The sequence below is a fragment of the Balaenoptera borealis genome, assembly GCF_965194805.1.
Source record: "Balaenoptera borealis genome assembly, contig: HAP1_SCAFFOLD_1037, whole genome shotgun sequence".
NCBI lineage: Eukaryota > Metazoa > Chordata > Mammalia > Artiodactyla > Balaenopteridae > Balaenoptera > Balaenoptera borealis.
The window spans coordinates 115,899-131,794 of record NW_028123174.1 but is presented as its reverse complement, the minus strand read 5'-3'; the positions used below and the strand labels follow the sequence as shown (position 1 = coordinate 131,794).

Here is a 15,896-nt window from a genome sequence, read left to right as displayed (position 1 = left end):
CGCACACTACTTTGTGCGTGCCCTCCAATAGTGGGGTCTCTGTTTCCCCCAGTCCTGTAGAAGTCCTGCAATCAATTCCCACTAGGCTTCAACGTCTGATTCTCTAGGAATTCCTCCTCCCGTTGCAGGACCCCCAAGTTGGGAAGCCTGACGTGGGGCTCAGAACCTTCACTCCAGTGGGTGGACTTCTGTGGTATAAGTGTTCGCCAGTCTGTGAGTCACCCACCCAGCAGTTATGGGATTTGATTTTACTCTGATTGCGCCCCTCCTACCATCTCACTGTGGCTTCTCCTCTGTCCTTGGACGTGGGGTATCCTCCTTGGTGAAGTCCAGGGTCTTCCTGTCAGTGATTGTCCAGCAGCCAGTTGTGATTCTGGTGCTCTCGCAAGAGGGAGTGAGAACACGTCCTTCTACTCCGCCATCTTGGTTAATGCTCTGTTTGTTGACATTTTGCTGATGGTCATTCTGACTGGTGTGAGGTGATACCTTTGTGTAGATTGGATTTGCATGCGTCTCATAATTCCTTATGTTTTGCGTTTATCAATGTTCTTTTCATTTTTTTTTAAGATGGAGCTAAAGTTACAACTTCAAATTGCCTTCTTGAAAAATTTGCCACGTTTGGATTTTTTTGGCCATTCCCTACCCCAGGACATTTTTTGAGGGCATGAATCATTTACAGCCCTGCAGTCCTTGTGAATATTAGTGACCATTAGCAGTAGATTTAAAGCTGCTGTTTGAGGAAAAAGCCTTAGGGTGGCAGCATTTCTACGTTGCCAGCTCTGCTTGCTAGGGAAACAGAACCTTGCTGCAAGTTGTGCTTTTAGGTTGCAGATTAGAGTGGAATGTGCCAGGACAAACCCCCATAAGTTTTAGCCTCCGTAATTCTTGTCTGTGTCTTTAAGTTGTAGTTTTTATCAGAGCAAAATTGATTAAAAAATGTCTTTTTTTCTAGGTGTACAGAATCTTGTTCATTTACACATATACATATATCTATTGATCTTCGGGTCCTTTCCCATGTAGGTTGTTACAGAGTGTTGAGTAGACCACTCTTGGTATTCCATAGGTCTTTGGGGATTATATATTTTATATGTATTAATATATGTGTGTTAACCCCAATATCCTAATTTATCCATTCCTCACACGTTTTCTTTGGCTTAACCATAAGTTTGTCTTCTCAATCCGAGATTGCCTTTCTCTAGGAAATATGTTCATTTTTATGAATTTTCAGATACCATAAGGGACATCATAGGGCATCTGTCTTTCACATTCTGACTTACTTCACGTTGTGTGATTATCTCTAGGCTCATCTGTGGTGCTGCATATGCCATTCTTTTATTTTTTTTGTGACTGATACTCCAATCTGTCCACATACCACTTCTTCTTTGTCCATTCATCTGATTATGGACCTTTTTTTTGCTTCCATGTCTTGGCAATTTCAATATTGCTGCAGTGCCATTTGCCTGCCTCTGTCTTTCCGATTCTTGTGGTCTTAGGTTATAGGCCAAAAAGGTGCCCTGCAGCATCATATGGTAGCTTAATTTTTACCTTTTCAAGCAGCTCCATTCAGTTTTCGTTAGTGCTGTTACCACTTTACATTCCACCAGCAGCTAGAAGGTACAGAGTTCTCTAAAAGCCCTTCAGCATTTATAGTTTGTAGACTTTTTGCTGATGGTCATTGGACTGGTGTGAGCTGAAACCTTTTTGGAAGTTGGATTTGCATGTGGCTAATAATTCCTTATACTGAGCTTTAGGCATGTCCTTTCTTTCCTTTTCCTTTTTTATTTAAAGAGTGACTACAATTTCCCTCTTCATATTGACTTCTTGAAACATTTGTCATGTGTAGAATTTTCTTGCCTATTCCCTACCCCAGGGCATTTTTTGAGGACAGGTGTCATTTACAGCCCTGCAGTCCTTGTGACTATTAAGCAACCATTAGTACCTGGTTTAAAGCTGCTGTTGTGGGAAACAGCTACAAGGCGGCAGCATTATTACGTTCTCAACTCTTGTTACTGGGGCAACAGAGTCTTCCTGGAGGTAGTGTTCCAAGGTTGTAAATTACACTGGAATGTGCTGTGACAAGCCCCCAGAAATTTATGTCACCTTACTTATGTTTGTTTTTTAAATTTAAATTCTATTTCTTATCGGAGTAAATTTGATTAGAGTGTTGTGGTTTTCTGGCTGTACAGAATCTGCTCAATGATTCATACATATGTCTGTTCATCTTCGGATTCTGTTACCTTGTATGTTATTACAGAATGTTGAGTAGACCTCCCTTGGTATTTGGTAGGTGTTTTGTCATTATATATTTTATATGTATTGGTGACTATATAATTCATATAGTTTAGGTACATGTAGCATACATTAGTATATGTATGTTAGCCCCATAGTCCTAATTTATCCATCCTCCCACCTTTCATTTTGGCTAACCATTAGTTTGTTTTATAAGTCTGTGATTGTCTTTTTCTGTGGAAATATGTTCATTGGTAGCAATCGTAGGATAACATGTATAAATGATATCATAGTATATTTGTCATTCCCTCTTGACTTACTTAACCTAATATGATAATTTCTAGGCTCATTTGTAGTCCTGAAAACGGCATTGTTCATTTTTTTCCCAAGTCTACTATTCCATTCTGTCCATATACCACTTTTTCTTTGTCCATTCATCTGTTTATGGAACTTTTTTTTGCTTCCATGTCTTGGCTATTTCAGTATTGCTGCAGTGCACATTTGCCTGCCTCTGTCTTTCCGATTCTGGTGGTCTTAGGTTATAGGCCCAAAAGGTGCCCTGCTGCATTATATGGTAGCTCAATTTTTACCTTTTAAAGCAGCTCCATTCAGTTTCCGTGAGTGCTGTTACCACTTTACATCCCACCAGCAGCTAGAAGGATGACAGTTCTCTAAAACCCCTTCAGCATTTATAGTTGGTAGACTTTTTGCTGATGGTCATTTGACTGGTGTGAGCTGAAACCTTTTTCACGTTGCCTTTGCATGTGGCTAATAATTCCTTATACTGAGCTTTAGGCATATCCTTTTTCTTCTTTTCCCTTTTTTTTAAAGAGTGATTACAACTTCCCTCTTCCTATTGACTTCTTGAAAAATTTGTCATGTGTTGAATTTTCTTGCCTATTCCCTATCGCAGGGCATTTTTTTTTTAAATTTTATTTATTTATTTATGACTGTGTTGGGTCTTCATTTCTGTGCGAGGGCTTTCTCTAGTTGCGGCAAGTGGGGGCCACTCTTCATCGCGTTGCGCGGGCCTCTCACTATCGTGGCCTCTCCCGTTGCGGAGCACAGGCTCCAGACGCGCAGGCTCAGCAATTGTGGCTCACGGGCTCAGTCGCTCCGCGGCATGTGGGATCTTCCCAGACCAGGGCTCGAACCCGTGTCCCCTGCGTTGGCAGGCAGATTCTCAACCACTGCGCCACCAGGGAAGCCCCCCAGGGCATTTTTTGAGGACAGGTGTCATTTACAGCCCTGCAGTCCTTGTGACTATTAAGCAACCATTAGCACTTGGTTTAAAGCTGCTGTTGTGGGATACAGCCACAAGGCAGCAGCATTATTACGTTCTCAGCCCTTGTTACTAGTGCAAAAGAATCTTCCTGGAGGTAGAGTTCCAAGGTTGTATATTAGAGTGGATTGTGCTGGGAAAGGCCCCCAGAACTTTATGTCTCCTTACTTATGTTTGCTTTTTAAATTTAATTTCTATTTCTTATCGGAGTAAACTTGATTAGAGTGTTGCTGTTTTCTGGCTGTACAGAATCTGCTCAATGATTCATACATATGTCTGTTCATCTTCAGGTCCTGTTACCATGTATGTTAATACAGAATGTTGAGTAGACCTCCCTTGGTATTTGGTAGGTTTTTGTCATTATATATTTTATATGTATTGGTGACTATATAATTCATAGTGTTTATATGTTATATGTTTATATACATTTAACATACATTAGTATATGTATGTTAGCCCCATAGTCCTAATTTATCCATCCTCCCACCTTTCATTTTGGCTAAGCATTTGTTTGTTTTATAAGTCTGTGAGTGTCTGTTTCTGTGGAAATATGTTCATTGGTAGCAATCTTAGGATAACATGTATACATGATATCATAGGATATTTGTCATACCCTTTTTACTTACTTAATGTTATATGATTATTTCTAGGCTCATCTGTAGTCCTGAAAACGGCATTGTTAATTTTTTTCCCGAGGCTACTATTCCACTCGGTATGTATACCACTTCTTCTTTGTCCATTTATCTTTGATGGACATTTTGTTTGCTTCCATGTCTTGGCTATTGTAAATACTGCTGCAATACACGATTTTCCATCCCGTGTCTTTTTGATTCTGGCTTTCACAGGTGACAGGCCCAATTGTGGGCCTTCCGGATCATATGGTGAGTCAATTTTTACCTTTAAACGTGCTGCCATTTTGTTCCTATTATTGGCCATTATCAGTTTACATCCCACTTAGACCGAGAGGTTACGCTATTCTCCACAACTTCTTCAGCATCTATTGTTTGTTGACTTTTTGCTGATGGTCATTCTGACTGGTGTGACGTGATACCTTTGTGTAGATTGGATTTGCCTGCGTGTAATAATTCCTGATGTTTTGCATTTATCAATGTGCTTTTCATTTTTTTTAAGATAGAGCTAATGTTACAACTTCAAATTACCTTCTTGAAAAATTTGCCGCGTTTGGATTTTTTTGGCCTTTCCCTACCCCAGGACATTTTTTGAGGGCATGAGTCATTTACAGCCCTGCAGTCCTTGTGAATATTAGTGACCATTAGCAATAGATTTAAAGCTGCTGTTTCAGAAAACGGCCTTAGTGTGGCAGCATCTCTACGTTGCCAACTCTGCTTGCTAGGGAAACAGAACCTTGCTGCAAGTTGTGCTTTTAGGTTGCAGATTAGAGTGGAATGTGCCAGGACAAACCCCCATAAGTTTTAGCCTCCGTAATTCTTGTTTGTGTCTTTAAGTTGTAGTTTTTATCAGAGCAAATTTGATTGAAAAATGTCTTTTTTTTCTAGGTGTACAGAATCTTGTTCATTTACAGATATACATATATCTATTGATCTTTGGGTCCTTTTCCATGTACGTTGTTACAGAGTGTTGAGTAGACCACTTTTGGTATTCCATAGGTCTTTTGGGATTATATATTTTATATGTATTAGTATATGTGTGTTAACCCCAATATCCTAATTTATCCATTCCTCACACCTTTTCTTTGGCTTAACCATAAGTTTGTCTTCTCAGTCTGAGATTGCCTTTCTCTATGGAAATATGTTCATTTTTATGAATTTTCAGATAACATAACGGACCTCATAGGGCATTTGTCTTTCGCATTCTGACTTACTTCACGCTGTGTGATTATCTCTAGGCTCCTCTGTGGTGCTGCATATGCCATTCTTTTATTTTTACTCGTGACTGAGATTCCATTCTGTCCATATACCCCTTCTTCTTTGACCATTCATCTTATTATGGACCTGTTTTTTGCTTCCATGTCTTGGCTATTTCAGTATTGCTGCAGTGCACATTTGCCTGTCGCTGTCTTTCCGATTCTGGTCGTCTTATGATATAGGCCCAAAAGGTGCCCTGCCGTATCATATGTAGCTCAGTTTTAACCTTTTAAAGCAGCTCCATTCAGTTTTTGTTAGTGCTGTTACCACTTTACATCCCACCAGCAACTAGAAGGTACACAGTTCTGTAAAACCCCTTCAGAATTTATAGTTTTTAGACTTTTTGCTGATGGTGATTTGACTGGTGTGAGCTGAAACCTTTTTTTTTTAAACATCTTTATTGAAGTATAATTGCTTTACAATGGTGTGTTAGTTTCTGCTTTATAACAAAGTGAATCAGTTATTCATATACATATGTTCCCATATCTCTTCCCTCTTGCATCTCCCTCCCTCCCACCCTCCCCATCCCACCCCTCTAGGTGGTCACACAGCACCGAGCTGATCTGCCTGTGCTATGCGGCTGCTTCCCACTAGCTATCTATTTTACATTTGGTAGTGTATATATGTCCATGACACTCTCTCACCCTGTCACATCTCACCCGTCCCCTTCCCCATATCCTCAAGTCCATTCTCTAGTAGGTCTGTGCGTTTATTCCCGTCTTGCCACTAAGTTCTTCATGGCCTTTTTTTCCCCTTAGATTCCATATATATGTGTTAGCATACTGTATTTGTTTTTCTCTTTCTGACTTACTTCACTCTGTATGACAGACTCTAACTCCATCCACCTCATTACAAATACCTCCATTTCATTTCTTTTTATGTCTGAGTAATATTCCATTGTACATATGTGCCACATCTTCTTTATCCATTCATCCGATGATGGACACTTAGCTTGCTTCCATGTCCTGGCTATTGTAAATAGAGCTGCAATGAACATTTTGGTCCATGACTCTTTTGGAACTATGGTTTTCTCAGGGTATATCCCCAGTAGTGGGATTGCTGGCTCGTATGGTAGTTCTATTTGTAGTTTTTTAAGGAACCTCCCTACTGTTCTCCATAGTGGCTGTATCAATTTACATTCCCACCAACAGTGCAAGAGTGTTCCCTTTCCTCCACACCCTCTCCAGCATTTATTGTTTCTAGATTTTTTGATGATGGCCATTCTGACCGGTGTGAGATGATATCTCATTGTAGTTTTGATTTGCATTTCTCTAGTGATTAATGATGTTGAGCATTCCTTCATGTGTCTGTTGACAATCTGTGTATCTTCTTTGGAGAAATGTCTATTTAGGTCTTCTGCCCATTTTTGGATTGGGTTTTTCGTTTTTTTTGTTATTGAGCTGCATGAGCTGCTTGTAAATCTTGGAGATTAATCCTTTGTCAGTTGCTTCATTTGCAAATATTTTCTCCCATTCTGAGGGTTGTCTGTTGGTCTTGTTTATGGTTTTCTTTGCTGTGCAAAAGCTTTTAAGTTTCATTAGGTCCCATTTGTTTGTGTTTTTATTTCCATTTCTCTAGGAGCTGGGTCAAAAAGAATCTTGCTGTGATTTATGTCATAGAGTGTTCTGCCTATGTTTTCCTCTAAGAGTTTGATAGTGTCTGGCCTTACACTTAGGTATTTAATCCATTTTGAGTTTATTTTTGTGTATGGTGTCAGGAAGTGTTCTAATTTCATACTTTTACATGTATCTGTCCAATTTTCCCAGCACCACTTATTGAAGAGGCTGTCTTTTCTCCACTGTATATGCTTGCCTCCTTTATCAAAGATAAGGTGACCATATGTGCGTGGGTTTATCTCTGGGCTTTCTATCCTGTTCCATTGATCTATATTTCTGTTTTTGTGCCAGTACCAAACTGTCTCGATTACTGTAGCTTTGTAATATCGTCTGAAGTCAGGGAGCCTGATTCCTCCAGCTCCATTTTTCGTTCTCAAGATTGCTTTGGCTATTCGGGGTCTTGTGTTTCCATACAAATTGTGAAATTTTTTGTTCTAGTTCTGTGAAAAATGCCAGTGGTAGTTTGATAGGGATTGCATTGAATCTGTAGATTGCTTTAGGTAGTAGACTCATTTTCACAATGTTGATTCTTCCAATCCAAGAACATGGTATATCTCTCCATCTATTTGTATCATCCTTAATTTCTTTCACCAGTGTCTTATAATTTTCTGCATACAGGTCTTTTGTCTCCTTAGGTAGGTTTATTCCTAGATATTTTATTCTTTTTGTTGCAGTGGTAAACGGGAGTGTTTTTTTAATTTCACTTTCAGATTTTTCATCATTAATGTATAGAAATGCAAGAGATTTCTGTGCATTAATTTTGTATCCTGCTACTTCCCCAAATTCATTGATTAGCTCTAGGAGTTTTCTGGTAGCATCTTCAGGATTCTCTATGTATAGTATCATGTCATCTGCAAACAGTGACAGCTTTACTTCTTCTTTTCCGATTTGGATTCCTTTTATTTCTTTTTCTTCTCTGATTGCTGTGGCTAACACTTCCAAAACTATGTTGAATAATAGTGGTGAGAGTGGGCAACCTTGTTTTGTTACTGATCTTAGTGGAAATGGTTTCAGTTTTTCACCATTGAGGACAATGTTGGCTGTGGGTTTGTCATATATGGCCTTTATTATGTTGAGGAAAGTTCCCTCTATGCCTACTTTCTGCAGGGCTTTTATCATAAATGGGTGTTGAATTTTGTCGAAAGCTTTCTCTGCATCTATTGAGATGATCATATGGTTTTTCTCCTTCAGTTTGTTAATATGATGTATCACGTTGATTGATTTGCGTATATTGAAGAATCCTTGCATTCCTGGAATAAACCCCACTTGATCATGGTGTATAATCCTTTTAATGTGCTGTTGGATTCTGTTTGCTAGTATCTTGTTGAGGATTTTTGCATCTATGTTCATCAGTGATATTGGCCTGTAGTTTTCTTTCTTTGTGACATCTTTGTCTGGTTTTGGTATCAGGGTGATGGTGGCCTCATAGAATGAGTTTGGGAGTGTTCCTCCCTCTGCAATTTTTTGGTAGAGCTTGAGAAGGATGGGTGTTAGCTCTTCTCTAAAAGTTTGATAGAATTCACCTGTGAAGCCATCTGGTCCTGGGCTTTTGTTTGTTGGAAGGTTTTTAATCACAGTTTCAATTTCAGTGCTTGTGATTGGTCTGTTGATATTTTCTATTTCTTCCTGTTTCAGTCTCAGCAGGTTGTGCATTTCTAAGAATCTGTCCATTTCTTCCAGGTTGTCCATTTTATTGGCATAGAGTTGCTTGTAGTAATCTCTCATGATCGTATGTATTTCTGCAGTGTCAGTGGTTACTTCTCCTTTTTCATTTCTAATTCTATTGATTTGAGTCTTCTCCCTTTTTCTCTTGATGAGTCTGGCTAATGGTTTATCAACTTTGTTTATCTTCTCAAAGAACCAGCTTTTAGTTTCATTGATTTTTGCTATTGTTTCCTTCATTTCTTTTTCATTTATTTCTGATCTGATCTTTATGATTTCTTTCCTTCTGCTAGCTTTGGGGTTTTTTTGTTCTTCTTTCTCTAATTGCTTCAGGTGCAAGGTTAGGTTGTTTATTCGAGATGTTTCCTGTTTCTTGAGGTAGGCTTGTATTGCTATAAACTTCCCTCTTAGCACTGCTTTTGCTGCGTCCCATAGGTTTTGGGTCGTCGTGTCTCCATTGTCATTTGTTTCTAGGTATTTTTTGATTTCCCCTTTGATTTCTTCAGTGATCACTTCGTTATTAAGTAGTGTATTGTGTAGCTTCCATGTGTTTGTATTTTTTACAGATCTTTTCCTGTAATTGATATCTAGTCTCATAGCGTTGTGGTTGGAAAAGATACTTGATACGATTTCAATTTTCTTAAGTTTACCAAGGCTTGATTTGTGACCCAAGATATGATCTATCCTGGAGAATATTCCATGAGCACTTGAGAAAAATGTGTATTCTGTTGTTTTTGGGTGGAATGTCCTATAAATATCAATTAAGTCCATCTTGTTTAATGTATCATTTAAAGCTTGTGTCTCCTTATTTATTTTCATTTTGGATGATCTGTCCATTGGTGAAAGTGGGGTGTTAAAGTCCCCTCCTATGATTGTGTTGCTGTCGATTTCCCCTTTTATGGCTGTTAGTATTTGCCTTATGTATTGAGGTGCTCCTATGTTGGGTGCATAAACATTTACAATTGTTATACCTTCCTCTTGGATCGATCCCTTGATCATTATATAGTGTCCTTCTTTGTCTCTTGTAATAGTCTTTATTTTAAAGTCTATTTTGTCTGATATGAGAATTGCTACTCCAGCTTTCTTTTGATTTCCATTTGCATGGAATATCTTTTTCCATCCCCTCACTTTCAGTCTGTATGTGTCTCTAGGTCTGAAGTGGGTCTCTTGTAGACAGCATATATATGGGTCTTGTTTTTGTATCCATTCAGCCAGTCTGTGTCTTTTGGTGGGAGCATTTAATCCATTTACATTTAAGGTAATTATCGATATGTATGTTCCTATTCCCATTTTCTTAAATGTTTTGGGTTTGTTATTGTAGGTGTTTTCCTTCTCTTGTGTTTCTTGCCTAGAGAAGTTCCTTTAGCATTTGTTGTAAAGCTGGTTTGGTGGTGCTGAACTCTCTCAGCTTTTGCTTGTCTGTAAAGGTTTTAATTTCTCCATCAAATCTGGATGAGATCCTTGCTGGGTAGATTAATCTTGGTTGTAGGTTTTTCTCCTTCATCACTTTAAGTATATCCTGCCACTCCCTTCTGGCTTGCAGAGTTTCTGCTGAAAGATCAGCTGTTAACCTTATGGGGATTCCCTTGTGTGTTATTTATTGTTTTTCCCTTGCTGCTTTTAATATGTTTTCTTTATATTTAATTTTTGACAGTTTGATTAATATATATCTTGGCGTGTTTCTCCATGGATTTATCCTGTATGGGACTCTCTGTGCTTCCAGGACTTGATTAACTATTTCCTTTCCCACATTAAGGAAGTTTTCAACTATAATCTCTTCAAATATTTTCTCAGTCCCTTTCTTTTTCTCTTCTTCTTCTGGGACCCCTATAATTCGAATGTTGGTGTGTTTAATGTTGTCCCAGAGGTCTCTGAGAGTGTCCTCAGTTCTTTTCATTCTTTTTTCTTTATCCTGCTCTGCAGTAGTTATTTCCACCATTTTATCTTCCAGGTCACTTATCCGTTCTTCTGCCTCAGTTATTCTGCTATTGATCCTACCTAGAGTATTTTTAATTTCATTTATTGTGTTTTTCATCATTGCTTGGTTCCCCTTTAGTTCTTCTACATCCTTGTTAAATGTTTCTTGCATTTTGTCTATTCTATTTCCAAGATTTTGGATCATCCTTACTATCATTATTCTGAATTCTTTTTCAGGTAGACTACCTATTTCCTCTTCATTTGTTAGGTCTGGTGTGTTTTGACCCTGCTCCTTCATCTGCTGTGTGTTTTTCTGTTGCCTCATTCTGCTTATCTTACTGTGTTTGGGGTCTCCTTTTCACAGGCTGCAGGTTCGTAGTTCCCGTTGTTTTTGGTATCTGTCCCCAGTGGCTAAGGTTGGTTCAGTGGGTTGTGTAGGCTTCCTGGTGGAGGTAACTAGTGCCTGTGTTCTGGTGGATGAGGCTGGATCTTGTCTTTCTGGTGGGCACGTCCACGTCTGGTGGTGTATTTTGGGGTGTCTGTGGCCTTATTATGATTTTAGGCAGCCTCTCTGCTAATGGATGGGGCTGTGTTCCTGTCTTGCTAGTTGTTTGGCATAGGGTGTCCAGCCCTGTAGCTTGCTGGTCGTTGAGTGAAGCTGGGTCTTGATGTTGAGATGGAGATCTCTGAGAGATTTTTGCCATTTGGTATTACGTGGAGCTGGGAGGTCTCTTGTGGACCAGTGTCCTGAAGTTGGCTCTCCCACCTCAGAGGCACAGCCCTGATGCCTGGCTGGAGCACCAAGAGCCTTTCATCCACACGGCTCAGAGTAAAAGGGAGAAAAAATAGAAAGAAAGAGGATAAAATATAGTGAAGTAAAATAAAGCTATTATAAAGCAAAGCTATACAGACAAAATCTCACCCAGAAGTATATACATATACACTCACAAAAAAAGGAAAAGGGGAAAAATTAATATATCCTGCTCCCAAAGTCCACCTCCTGAATTTGGGATGATTCATTGTCTATTCAGGTATTCAACAGATGCAGGCACATCAAGTTGTTCGTGGAGTTTTAATCCGCTGCTTCTGAGGCTGCTGGGAGAGATTTCCCTTTCTCTTCTTTGTTCGCACAGCTCCCGGGGTTCAGCTCTGGATTTCGACCCGCCTCTGCGTGTAGGTCGCCTGAGGGCGTCTGTTCCCCGTCCAGACAGAACGGGGTTAAAGGAGCAGCTGCTTCGGGGGCTCTGGCTCACTCAGGCCGGGGTGAGGGAGCGGTACGGAGGAGGCGGGGTGAGACTGTGGTGGCAGAGGCTGGAGTGACGTTGCAGCAGCCTGAGACGCGCCGTGCGTTCTCTCGGGGAAGTTGTCCCCGGATCACGGGAGCCTGGCCGTGGCGGGCTGCACAGGCTCCTGGGAGGGGCGGTGTGGAGACTGACCTGTGCTCGCACACAGGCTTTTTGGTGGCGGCAGCAGCAGACTTAGCGTCTCATGCCCGTCTCTGGGGCCCGCGCTGATCGCCGCGGCTCGCGCCCGTCTCTGGAGTTCATTTAGGTGGCGCTCTGAATCCCCTCTCCTTGCACGCCGCGAAACAAAGAGGCAAGAAAAAGTCTCTTGCCTCTTCGGCAGCTGCAGACTTTTTCCCGGACTCCCTCCTGGCCAGCTGTGGTGCGCTAACCCCTTCAGGCTGTGTTCACGCCGCCAACCCCAGTCCTCTCCCTGCAATCCGACTGAAGCCCGAGCCTCAGCTCCCAGCCCCCGCCTGCCCTGGCGGGCGAGCAGACAAGCCTCTCGGGCTGGTGAGTGCTGCTTGGCGCTGATCTTCTGTGCTGGAATCTCTCTGCTTTTCCCTCTGCGCCCCTGTTGCTGTGGGGTCCACGCTGATAGCCGTGGCTCGCGCCCGTCTCTGGAGCTCGTTTAGGTGGCGCTCTGAATACCCTCTCCTCGCGCACCAGGAAACAAAGAGGGAAGAAAAAGTCTCTTGCCTCTTCGGCAGCTGCAGACTTTTTCCTGGACTCCCTCCCGGCTAGCTGTGGTGCGCTAACCCCTTCAGGCTGTGTTCACGCTGCCAACCCCAGTCCTCTCCCTGCGATCCGACCAAAGCCCGAGCCTCAGCTCCCATCCCCTGCCCACCATGGCGGGTGAGCAGACAAGACTCTCTGGCTGGTGAGTGCTGCTCGGAGCCGAGCCTCTGTGCGGGAGTCTCTCTGCTTTGCCCTCCGCACCCCTGTGGCTGCACTCTCCTCCGTGGCTCTGAAGCTTCCCTCCTCTGCCACCCACAGTCTCTGAACACGAAGGGGCTTCCTAGTGCGTGGAAACCTTTCCTCCTTCATGGCACCCTCCCACTGGTGCAGGTCCCGTCCCTATTCTTTTGGCTCTGTTATTTCTTTTTTCTTTTGCCCTACCCAAGTCCGTAGGGAGTTTCTTGCCTTTTAGGAGGTCTGACGTTTTCTGCCAGCGTTCAGTGAGTGTTCTGTAGGAGCAGTTCCACGTGTAGATGTATTTCTAATGTATCTGTGGGAAGGAAGGTGATCTCCGCATCTTAATCTTCTGCCATCTTCTTTACCTCTCTGAAACATTTTTGGAGGTTGGATTTGCATGTGGCTAATAATTCCTTATACTGAGCATTAGGCATGTCCTTTTTTTTCTTTTCCTTCTTTTTTTAAAGAGTGAGTACAACTTCTCTCTTCATATTGACTTCTTGAAAAATTTGTCATGTGTTGAATTTTCTTGCCTATTCCCTAACCCAGGGCATTTTTTGAGGGCAGGTGACATTTACAGCCCTGCACTCCTTGTGACTATTAAGCAACCATTAGCATTGGGTTTAAAGCTGCTGTTGTGGGAAACAGCCACAAGGGGGCAGCATTATTATGTTCTCAATTCTTGTTACTAGGGCAACAGAGTCTTCCTGGAGGTAGTATTCTGAGGTTGTAAATTAGAGTGGAATGTGCTGGGACAATCCCCCAATAGTTTATGTCTCCTTACTTAGGTTTGTTTTTAAAATTTAATTTCTATTTCTTATCAGAGTAAATTTGATTAGAGTGTTGTGATTGGCTGTACAGAATCTGCTCAATGTTTCATACATATGTCTGTTCATCTTCGGATCCCGTTACCGTGTATGTTATTACAGAACGTTGAGTAAACCTCCCTTGGTATTTGGTAGGTGTTTTGTCATTATATATTTTATATGTATTGGTGACTATATAATTCATATAGTTTATATGTTATATGTTTATATACATTTAACATATATTAGTATATGTATGTTAGCCCCATAGTCTTAATTTATCCATCCTCCCACCTTTCATTTTGCCTAACCATTAGTTTGTTTTATAAGTCTGTGAGTGTCTTTTTCTGTGGAAATATGTTCATTGGTAGCAATCTTAGGATAACATGTATAAATGATATCATAGGATATTTGTCATTCCCTTTTGACTTACGTAACCTAATATGATTATTTCTAGGCTCATCTGTAGTTCTGAAAACGGCATTGTTCATTTTTCTCCCGAGGCTACTATTCCGTTCGGTACGTGTACCACTTCTTCTTTGTCCATTTATCTGTTGATGGACATTTTGTTTGCTTCCATGTGATGGCTATTGTAAATACTACTGCAATACACGATTTTCCATCCCGTGTCTCTTAGATTCTGGCTTTCTCAGGTGACAGGCCCTATAGTGGGCCTTCCGGATCATATGGTGACTCAATTTTTCCTTTAAACGCACTGCCATTCTGTTCCTATTATTGCCTGTTACCGGTTTACATCCCAGTTAGACCGAGAGGTTACGCTATTCTCCACAACTTCTTCAACATCTATTGTTTGTTGACTTTTTGCTGATGGTCATTCTGACTGGTTTGACCTGATACCTTCCTGTAGATTGGATTTGCATGTGTCTAATAATTCCTGATGTTCTGCGTTTATCAATGTCCTTTTCATGTTTTTTAAGATTGAGCTAAACTTACAACTTCAAATTGCCTTTTTGAAAAATTTCCCGCATTTGGATTTTTTTGGCCATTCCCTATGCCAGGACATTTTTTGAGGGCATGAGTCATTTACAGCCCTGTGAATATTAGTGATCATTAGCAGTAGATTGAAAGCTGCTGTTTGTGGAAACGGCCTTAGGGTGGCAACATTTCTACGTTGCCAACTCCGCTTGCTAGGGAAACAGGACTTTGCTGCAAGTTGTGCTTTTAGGTTGCAACTTAGAGTGGAATGTGGCCAGACAAACCCCCATAAGTTTTAGCCACCTTAATTCTTGTTTGTGTCTTTAAGTTGTAGTTTTTATCAGAGCAAATTTGATTGAAAAATGTCTTTTGTTCTAGGTGTACAGAATATTGTTCATTTAGACATATACATATATCTATTGATCTTTGGGTCCTTTTCGATGTAGGTTATTACAGAGTGTTGAGTAGACCACTCTTGGTATTCCATAGGTCTTTGGGGATTAAATAGTTTATATGTATTAGTATAAGTGTGTTAACCCCAATATCCTAATTTATCCATCCCTCACACCTTTTCTTTGGCTTAACCGTAAGTTTGTCTTCTCAATCTGAGATTGCCTTTCTCTATGGAAATATGTTCATTTTTATGAATTTTCAGATAACATAAGTGATATCATAGGGCATTTGTAAGTTTAGCTCAATCTTAAAAAAATGAAAAGGACATTGAAAAATGCAAAACATCAGGAAATATTAGACGCATGCAAATCCAATCTACACAAAGGTATCATCTCACAGCAGTCAGAATGACCATCAACAAAATGTCAACAAACAATACATGTTGAAGAAGTTGTGGAGATTAGCGTAAATTCTCGGTCTAACTGGGAGGTATACTGGTAACAGCCAATAATAGGAACAGAATGGCAGTGCGTTTAAAGGTAAAAAGTGAGTCACCATATGATCCGGAAGGCCCACTATTGGGACTGTCACATGTGGGAGCCAGAATCAAAGAGACAGGGGATGAAAAATCGTGTATTGCAGCAGTATTTACAATAGCCAAGACATGGAAGGAAACAAAATGTCCATCAACAAATAAATGGACAAAGAAGTGGTATACACACCGAATGGAATAGTAGCCTCGGGGAAAAAATGAACAATGCCGTTTTCAGGACTACAGATGAGCCTAGAAATAATCATATAAGGTTAAGTAACTCAAAAGGGTATGACAAATATCCTATGATATCATTTATACATGTTATCCTAAGATTGCTACCAATGAACATATTTCCACAGAAAAAGACACTCACAGACTTATGAAATAAACTAATGGTTAGCCAAAATGAAAGGTGGGAGGATGGGTAAATTAGGAC

At 40.7% G+C, this 15,896-nt stretch overlaps 1 long non-coding RNA gene across 1 annotated transcript; it reads right to left on the bottom strand.

The window, feature by feature from the left end:
- Positions 1 to 239: 239 nt before the first annotated feature.
- On the bottom strand, positions 240 to 13,690 carry LOC309621834. The gene is made up of 2 exons (XR_014240285.1): positions 13,167 to 13,690; positions 240 to 2,971 (listed from the first exon to the last, which is right to left on the bottom strand). It is a non-coding gene; the product is annotated as an uncharacterized lncRNA (long non-coding RNA).
- Between the last annotated feature and the right edge of the window lie 2,206 nt (positions 13,691 to 15,896).